The sequence below is a fragment of the Branchiostoma belcheri genome, unplaced genomic scaffold (assembly GCF_001625305.1).
Source record: "Branchiostoma belcheri isolate BF01 breed outbred unplaced genomic scaffold, Haploidv18h27 scaffold399, whole genome shotgun sequence".
NCBI classification, from domain to species: Eukaryota; Metazoa; Chordata; class Leptocardii; order Amphioxiformes; family Branchiostomatidae; genus Branchiostoma; species Branchiostoma belcheri.
Window position 1 is genome coordinate 29,794 of NW_017804019.1, and position 9,479 is coordinate 39,272.

The following is a 9,479-nucleotide window of genomic DNA, read 5'->3' on the forward strand; positions in this document are numbered from 1 at the left end:
CAATTTAACGTCATAAGTTTGACCCCAACAAAGTTCTCTAGCTCCAGTACTCTCCCAGCAGTGTTAGATTATTTCTGGCCTGTTTTAGGCTTATTCTACTGGACATTTTTTTTGCACTGGTATCTCTTTTCTTTTGTTGGCGTAAAAAAATCCCAGTGCAAAAAAAAAAAAAAATTCCGATAAAAAGGCTAAAATCACGCCAAAATTAAGCCAAAACCCAAACCTCTGCTTGGAGAGTATTGGCCCAAAGCCAATATCCATGATATTAACTTACGGCGGCCCTATAGGTACACAAGGTCGCCTGCCCTTTACTTAAAGCGGTGCCGAGCCAGCGTTTTTCTCACACCTGAGCGCACCTCCACCAGACTACGACTACACTACAACCCCCGCACGATCTCTCTCAACCTCTCTACAACATGCCTTTCGACGTGAACAAGTCCACCTTGGGAAATGGAAGCACGGAGAAAATTCGGACAACTACAAGCAGATCATGGAGAAGCTTGGTACGTGTCCGTGACGTTTGGGTTATGTTATTTGAGACATGGTTGTTGTGTGTGGGACAGTAGTGTAGGTCAGGTGTAGTGGTACAGACGCGTGTGGCTTTACGTGTAGGTCAAGTTGGTAGTCTGACAATCAGGTCGAGTGGTTTGAAGAGAAGGCAGCAGCGGTGTACAGATAGCAGTTACCGTCAGCCGAATATACCGGATACAAATCCCCAATGTATAGGGGATTTTGTGTCGAGTACTAGATTTGTAGCATGAAAAAGCTGGCAAGCAGGGACAAATAGTTGCTACCACCATGCGTTGAAAACATGTGTAGCAACCCAGGTATCAAATCAAATGTGCGAGTAAACAACTAGGGTCCGACGCCAGGATTTTTGGCCCAGTTTGTTTTAACCATGTTTGAGTTGCTCGGATTTACGTAGTACTCTAACAATGCTATCAGGGTTGACAGACTCTAGTCCATTTAGGCGTATTATTTTGCTTAGACAAAGATCATGGGCCAGACACCCATACAGACAAACAGAACACTTCATTATATCTTGATGAAATAGAGGACTTGCTCTCGACTGTGGGGTTTTGTATTACACATGCAGACTTTTCACGTTATTTGATCACCAAAGGAGCCCGAAGAATGTTGCAAGTGTAGCTCGGGGTGGGTGTGCGACAAATAATTAATAGGGATTTTACGGAATTCATAGGAGTTTTACATAACTTATAGGAATTTTACTGAATCCATTGGAATTTGACGGAATTTATAGGAATTTGACGGAATTCATAGGAATGTCAAGGAATTCATAGGAATTTTACAGAATCCATACGATCCATTACAAGGAAACATACGAATTCCGTAAAATTCCTATGAATTCCGTAAAATTCCTATGAATTCCGTAAAATTCCTATGAATTCCGTAAAATTCGTATGACTTCCGTAAAGTTCCTATGAATTCTTTGGCACCCCTGTAGCTCACACTGGCAAATTTATGTGTTCCATTCTTGCAGGCCTTCCACCTCATATGTGGGACCAGATGAAGGATGCAGAATATCCCATCAACTCTTCCCTGTCAGGGAACGTCAAGACATCTAAGGTGGAGTTCATGGGCAAAACTATGGAGAACACCTTCACCCTGGGAGTGGAGGGCGAGGAAACCGACCCGAACGGCACGAAAAGGAAGGTAAGGAAATGACCTAAATTCTGTGCAAATTATAGAGGTCCTGGACACCATAAACGGTTAATGGGCTGCCCCGAGGTGTATATGGTGAGATAATCCCTGATCAGGTGCGATAACCACCGAAGAAACCACCGAGTGTGTAATTTTACTGTTAGTGTCCTGTCCCCTGTATAATGGTACGGTCCAAAAAGTGGTCGGGTATTCGAATAACCGACCACTTTTGATGTTACGGCCTGATAACTAATGGAAATGGAGCCTTCTGATTGGCCGACATCTTCTGGCTATAAGATAATCATCTATATTCTATATGTATGAATTACTAAGGAGACGTGAGTGTACGATTTATTACAATAATATTGCGGTATTCTACGTGTTTGTTTCAACTCTGTTAAATCCATCAGGTGACCTACACCATAGAAGGAGAGGACCTGGTTTCCGTGTACCCAAACCATGACGGGAAGGGTCTTACTGTTCACACCCGCCGCCATTTTGTCGACGACAACACCATACGTGTGGTATGTGTTCTGAGAAGCAATAAGCACAATTAAAACTTATTAACTTACCAAACGATAAAAGAAGTAATATTGCTTACCATGCAGAAGTGTGTTATTATATCTACAACGTCATAACTTACAGTATTTGTAAATAGCTACCAGACAAAACATGTAAAAAAGATTTTATCTTTCTATTTGATCAAATATTTTATCATGCCCAACTGCAATTGACAGGTCTCGGTGTATGTGTGTTAGATGTAGTACTTGATTAACCTACAATTATCCGTGTTTTTTTTTTGTTAGTTAAGTCTTTGTTATAGCCCATAGTCTAATTACAAAATGTCATATAGGAGATGTTAAACATGGCATTTACAAGGTTTATATTATATCTATTCGATTATTGCAGACTTTCAAAGTCGGTGACCTGGAGGGCTGGGCAACGTCCAAGCGGTGCTAGACATCCGAGAGGACGTTGACCTCGGATGATCCAGACTTCACGGTCGAAGAAGCCGCAAAGAGCTTATCTTTGAGTAGAAAAATGGCTAGAATATAGCTTTTAAACATTTTCACCGAGTGTATCTGTTACACTCTGTGGTCCAATAAAAGCACATGTTTCTCAGCACATCACTTCTATTGTTTTACTTGGGGCTATACAGTGACCAGACAGGTACATCTACAGCTGCATAAACATCCCAAGTTCTTAACCGATGTCCATATTTAGCGTCCTAACGCATGCCCATATTTGGAACCCTGAGATATGTCTACATTTAAACCCAGTTTGATTCAACTACACCAAATACGCCTCTGTATGAAAAAAACAACGTATCACTGAATAAAGTCAATAACAACATGTAGTCTTTCGACTACCAGGTTGTTAGTGCTAAACTATTGCTTTCCACATATAAAATGAACTTAACTTAGAAACGAATCCACAGCAAGTAATTTTCGTCTGATTTTAGGGGGAAAAATGTGTTGCCCCCTGACAGTGGTCAACATGCCGAAAATGGGCAAAGATGTCTGTTTCCATGCCGGTGGGTTAGACGAGATGGATAGTGTTTTTTTCCTGTACAACACCCAAGAGGCACAACAGGCAGGTTACTTTATAGAAATCTCGATGGGCAGCCCAAGCGCCAGATAGCCGTATTATCGAATGATGAACAAAAAGACAAGAAGAAAGTGAGTGATGCTAGCTTTGAAAGCGACATTTGGGGACACTGCCCCAGTGTCAGTTATCATGGGGATGTTTTATGCTAGAGAACAAAAGAGGGGGGAATCCATAACCATATACGCACTGAGCTTACAGGAACTCCTAAAAGGAGCAGCCAGGAGGCGGGGAAGTTCATTAGAAGGGGAGGATACTATGCTAAGGGATAGAGGGTGGCTAGAGGGATAAAGACCTGGAGAGACAGTTGCGCTAGTATATAAGGTCAGCTAGCGAGGCAAATCCGCCGACGTTCCCCGATGTTAGGCAGGAGGCCCTTCGCCTCCGCAATCCAGGGGATGATATGACCTTCTGCGACAAGAAGACAATCTGCATGTCCTTTATTTGTCACCGAAGCCGCATGTCTGGAACGCCACCCTCAGTGAATCTTTACGGTACACCCCTGCCTTATGTGCTTTTGGTTACTTTGGTTTTCAAATCACACCTGACCTTTCTGACGGCTTGGGGACTTTCTCGCATACATAGGTTTCTAACGGTATCAATTCCATTATTCGATGCAAAGTGTTATTGCCACATATCAAGGTAGTTCTGCTTTTTACTTCCAGAGTACAATGCCGTGTTGGGCAACATGCTACAATATCTCAAGAGGGAGCTAGACATTCTTCTGATTGTCGAAGATCTGCTGCAGGAAGATGTAATTTGAGGAAGAACAACAACAGCGATAGACCGTCACTGTCCTTCCTCCTCAACAACCTGGAAACAGCCAATCATTGTAATTAACATCTTGGATCTTTAGAGAAACAAATGAGCTGCAAGACAATGTAACCCAATGAAGATGGCCAGAAAATAACAAAGCATGTAAAAATAAAGTGGTAAGTAATTCAATTACAGAAATATGAGCAAAGACTCGTAAACCTGGAGACTGGGAGACAGCATCATCACGTGTATGTTTCGGCTTGATTAATGTATCGTGACTGCCTCGGAGGGACCTACAAAAGCGTACAAAGTTACATGCCCATAGAGTGGCATACATGGCCTACACGGGTAACCTGGACATAGCAGAGATGCAAGTATCTCATCTAATTAATTTTTAATCCAACCAAATTCCATGTTTACCTAGTATGCGTGTTGTTTGCTGCTTCAGTCACGGCTTACACGGAGACGATCCGTTGACAGAAAAGTCAGACGAAAAACGGCGTGAAATAAGAACGGAGCGAAATGAGAACGGCGCGAAATGAGAACTGGGACGAACCATTGCCAAGTGTTACTTTACATGAATCTACGTATTTGTTATTGTAATATCGTATAAAACCTCTACGTATTACCAAAAATGTATTGATTACTAATAGTTGCTGTCAGTAGTAGCTACCAACTATTGTGGATTATATAACTGTTACCCTTCGAACTGGCAGCAGCAAGCTAGGTTGTCCCCCATACTTCACAACATTGAAACGCCCATTGCCATAGAAATAATAATGGCACTTGACGATACCACTGTCATTAAGGGGTGCGGAACATTACCGGTATGCAACAGTAAAATGAATTTCATGTAACGTTACGTATGATTGACAATTATGAAAGCTTCTCTGAGCTGAATTTTGTCGTGACTACCAGTTTTACTCCTTTCAATATGATGGGAATCAAACCCGAGTGCTGCAGACTGGTGGTACCAACTTTCGACGAACTTTGACCCGGTGCTGAAGTCACACGTTGGTAAAAGTCACGTGTCTACAGCACTTGGGTCAAAAAGCTGATGAAGACCGAATGATTCGGTCAAAAATTCCGGTGAGGCAACTTTCTTAAGTTAAAGAACAGTTTAATTTTGTATTTTACCAACTTAGATGAACTTTTATACAAGTATGATATTTATTCATAGTTAAAGTATTCACAAATGTAGAAACATCATATACAGTTGTCTTATTCCATTATCTTTGTGTTGGAAGTAAGTAAGCAGGTAGCGTTTTGGATTTTCAATATCTTTAGAGAATAGTATTCGGCACATTTCAATTAGATCAAGTACAATAAGGGGGGACACATTGTACGGAAAGTGTTGGAGAAGCCAACTTTGTTGTAAAACAGTGGCAAACTACTGCATTGCATGTTTCCCAAAGGTTATAAGAGTTGACTAGTCCGTTAGTCCCAACTAATTATATAATTCGTGATTTTCCTTACATTCATAACAGGATATGTCACGAAATTGATGTCCATCGTGGAGCAGATGTGTTCCAGTTACGAGAAGGGTCATCTCATCTGGGCATTCTATTTCACCAAACACTGTGAAAAAAAACCGCAGTCGAACATGACTACTTCTTGATAGGGGTAAAAGAGGCTATATACATCAGGGACCATCACCCTTCACGCGACGGGGACCGACATGAGGAAGACTGATGAGGAAGACCGGAGTGACTGGTCGAAAGCCCTGGGTGATAGAACTTCTTTTGTTGCATCAAAAATTAAAACATAAAACTTCATTAATACATGACGAAGTTAAACTTGTCTCCAACTCAAAATTTGACTCACCGGAATTTTCGACTGAATCACTCAGTCACTCTGGCTTATTAAGAAAGCCTAGACAACCCCGTTCTAAACCCCAAGAGAGTCAGGGAACGGGAGGGAAAAACAGAAAAACACTTGTAGTCCTCCCATGCGTAAAGGGTATTTCTGAGCCCCTACATTTGGGTCCACAGCATTTGGGTCAGATAGCTGAGGAAGACTGAGTGATTCAGTCGAAAATTCCGGTGAGTCAAATTTTGAGTTGGAGAACAGTTTAACTTCTTTATAATGTAATTTACCAACTCAGATGAACTTTCATGTTGATTAATACATATTTTGACGCTATTGTTACAGTCACTAAATGGTTGACAAAGAAAAGTAACACCAGTTATCTAAAACCATGGCCCAATTTTTTTTCTTATGTACAGAACTCCAGGTTACGCCTCGATGTTATAATATGTATCACGATTCCTTCTCTCTGAATCCACGCTACGAAAAACGGTCACGATCAGGAGCACCATGATCACGGCACCTCCAGCAGACGCAGCGGCCACGTCAGTCCGGGTGACTCTGACTTTCACTGTGGAGCAAGAGGAACGATTCAAATTTTACTTGATTGTAACTTTGCTGTAACATGCACAGGGTGTTATTATTTCCATACTTGAGATGCATAGAAGAATTCTATATGCCAAGTTTGTCTAAATTCTACTAAAAGTATGTTTTTAGGAATGCATGTTTTAGGATCCTAAATAGCTTACATGTAGGTGGACCGTTTTGAAAGTCATAAGAGAAAAAAAATAGTCGTCATCCTTCTGACGAATCCTTGACAATGCAGCCAGCAGATCGCGGGTTACAGCTTCGAACACACACACACACACACACACACACACACACACACACACACACACACACACACACACACACAAACCGTTTGCAAGATTCCGCCAGAGGTCACTGGCCTCCTTTACGGGGTAAAAAAAAAGCCAGAAATGGAGAATAAGCGTGTTTGTTTGGGGCTTTCAGGATCCAATTGACATCATATGAACACATATAGACCAAACATCTTCGCTGTTGCAATACCTGTGCATCTTGTCCCATTTATTTTTCCATCCCCTTCATATCCAATGTTACAAGTACAGGTCGCACCGATCCCAGGAGCTGGCACGTCTGTACATTGAGCATTGGGGTCGCACGGGTTAGGATCGCATCCATCCATTTCTACAGACGAACAGATAAAGCAAGATGAGACCAGCTCAGTATTTAACAACATTTAAAAAGATGTTGCTACAGATGCCGTAATCTTTTGTCCTTTTTGGGTCATTTTTAAAAGTTCAACATTATTGACTACATTGAGAACCATCCTTGAAGTTTATGCAAGTTGGTTCTCTGGCGAGTAATCATGATGAAAGCCTCAGTGGTCGTTGAAAATTTGATCTTTATGTACACTAGTGTGGGAAGAAAGTTACGCATCGTAAACACCGCACAAAATCCCTAGTTTCCGTGTGAGAAATTACCGCACACTTTCCCGGATATTTTAGGTTTCCGGTAGAACCCGGGGGTTTCCGACCTGCACACGAAACGTGTCCAGTCCCGTACATGTCCTGTACACTCCCGGAAATGAACCACTTTTTGTGTGCAGGTCGTGTCCTGGGTGTTATATGCCCGGACACGATCCCTGTACATCCCCGTACACGGCAGGAAATGGCCGTGCACCGCTCCGTGCGTTGCTGGAAAATGCATAATTTAGCGGCAATTATCACCTAATTATTCTCCACACGGCAGCGGAAATTCGCCGTGTACGTACGGGTCGGACATGCCGGTACTACACCCCCCCCCCGGCCAAAACCCGCCCCGCTCTCGGGACCGGTTGCTCCCGTTCCCGGGACCCGTTGCTCCCATTCCCGGGGCCCTGCTGTTCCCGTTCTCGGGACCCCACTGCACCCACTTCGGGGACCCCCCTTCCCGCTCCCGGGGCTTCGCTGCCCGGCTCCCGAGAAATCGCTTCCCCCGCTCCCGGGACACATTTCGATGTTTTAGGAACACATTTCATTCATAAAAAAAAGTAATACATGTTTATACTTCATTCATCGTTTTATTGGTATAAACAGGATCGCCATTTACAGATTGACAAAAATAACGCTCTATGTATAGTGTATACACGTTATGCACTATGCTAACACTATACAATAATGTAACCTGGTACTTTACAAATATGTGTAGCCGAAACATAGAAACAATAGCTTTTTCCCGAACTAGCCTTCCAGGGAGTAGACTTTTAAAATCGTTGGACCCGGTGTAAACTCAGAAATTACTAGTAATTAACAGCTTTCTCTAACTTTAAAAAGTAAATTAACATCACATCTTATCACAGTCACATCCAAATAGAAGTCCATTTTAGCAAAAAATGTCAAAAAGTAACTAATACTGACATCATCAGGTTAAAAGAGGAAAATAGCCCTCAGATCATGAAAGTGAATGGCGCTTACACAAACAGTCAAAAGACTAAATTTTCAATAAACAAAGATGGCCTCAAACAAAGTTCTTCAAAATACATGTACGTGTAGCAAAAACATAATTGCAGACCTAACATGAAGTTAAATGAGGCTTGGCAGAAAACAATATCACGTCATTACAAAAAAAGATCATTTGCTCAGAAATTAATTACATGAACACGTATTCAATTTACAATGTCGTTAAAGACAAGCTGTCGGTTTCGTAAAGTTTGCGTTGTCGCCTCTACAAAATGAGGCTTAGTTGTAGATTTTAGGCCAGGAGGTATGCCCCCCCTTGCTTCAGGGGACCATAGCGAAACGTTTTCATCCTGGAAGGACAAACTGCCCCCTGTCTGTCTGCGGGATGGCGTGGTGTTGGTGTCGGTTGTGATCGCAGTCAGGCCGGAGCGGCGTGCTGGGCGCGGGGTGCACCCTGGGCGGGAGTGCAGCGGGGCCGGCCTGGGTCGTCGGAGCCTGCCGGGCGCTTTAACACAGCACCCTCGCCTTTAGATCTGAGCCTGGGTGTGCAGTCTGCCTGTTTGCCTCCAGCCTGGCCTGCAGGACATGGAAAAACGAAAATCTAAGTCAAAAGTCGAAGGCATTTCTGAATTTCATTTGAAGTTACGTGTACATGTACTAGACGTTTTATAAACAAGCCTGGCAAAGATGCGGACGTCTGTATGGACACATTTCGAGGAGAAGTCATTTATCATTTTTAACGAATGTTTTTAACGTCAGACAGCAACAATTTTGTCCAGATGAAAAGGCTCCATTCATCAAGCATCAACGTCTACTTGTTTCTTTTCATTGTAATCATGGGAACAATACAAACACAACATTTCCCTCGGTAATGAAAACAATTCAAATTGTCAAGAGCCTTGTCGGCTTTCGTATGCAAAGATATACATTTGCATAGATTTGCATAGCCCTTCGGGGCTAAAAGGTTTCGAAATAAATGAAAATGAAATGAAATAGACTCACCCTCTTCTGTGTGACTGCAGTCGCTTTTCTTTCTTTCTTTTCTGAGCTCTCCGACAGCCTGGCGATAAAGTTTCTTCAAATCGTCTCAAAGTATCCCAAATCCGCGCCTGAAAAAAATACATATGTTCTGAGCAACATACAAACCATATCGATGTACTTCTAAGTAGAAATAATAAACTATGTTAT

General features: G+C 42.4%; 1 pseudogene; it reads left to right on the forward strand.

The window, feature by feature from the left end:
- The first annotated feature begins 242 nt into the window (after window positions 1-242).
- On the forward strand, window positions 243-2,713 carry LOC109476866 (annotated as a pseudogene).
- Window positions 2,714-9,479: the final 6,766 nt, after the last annotated feature.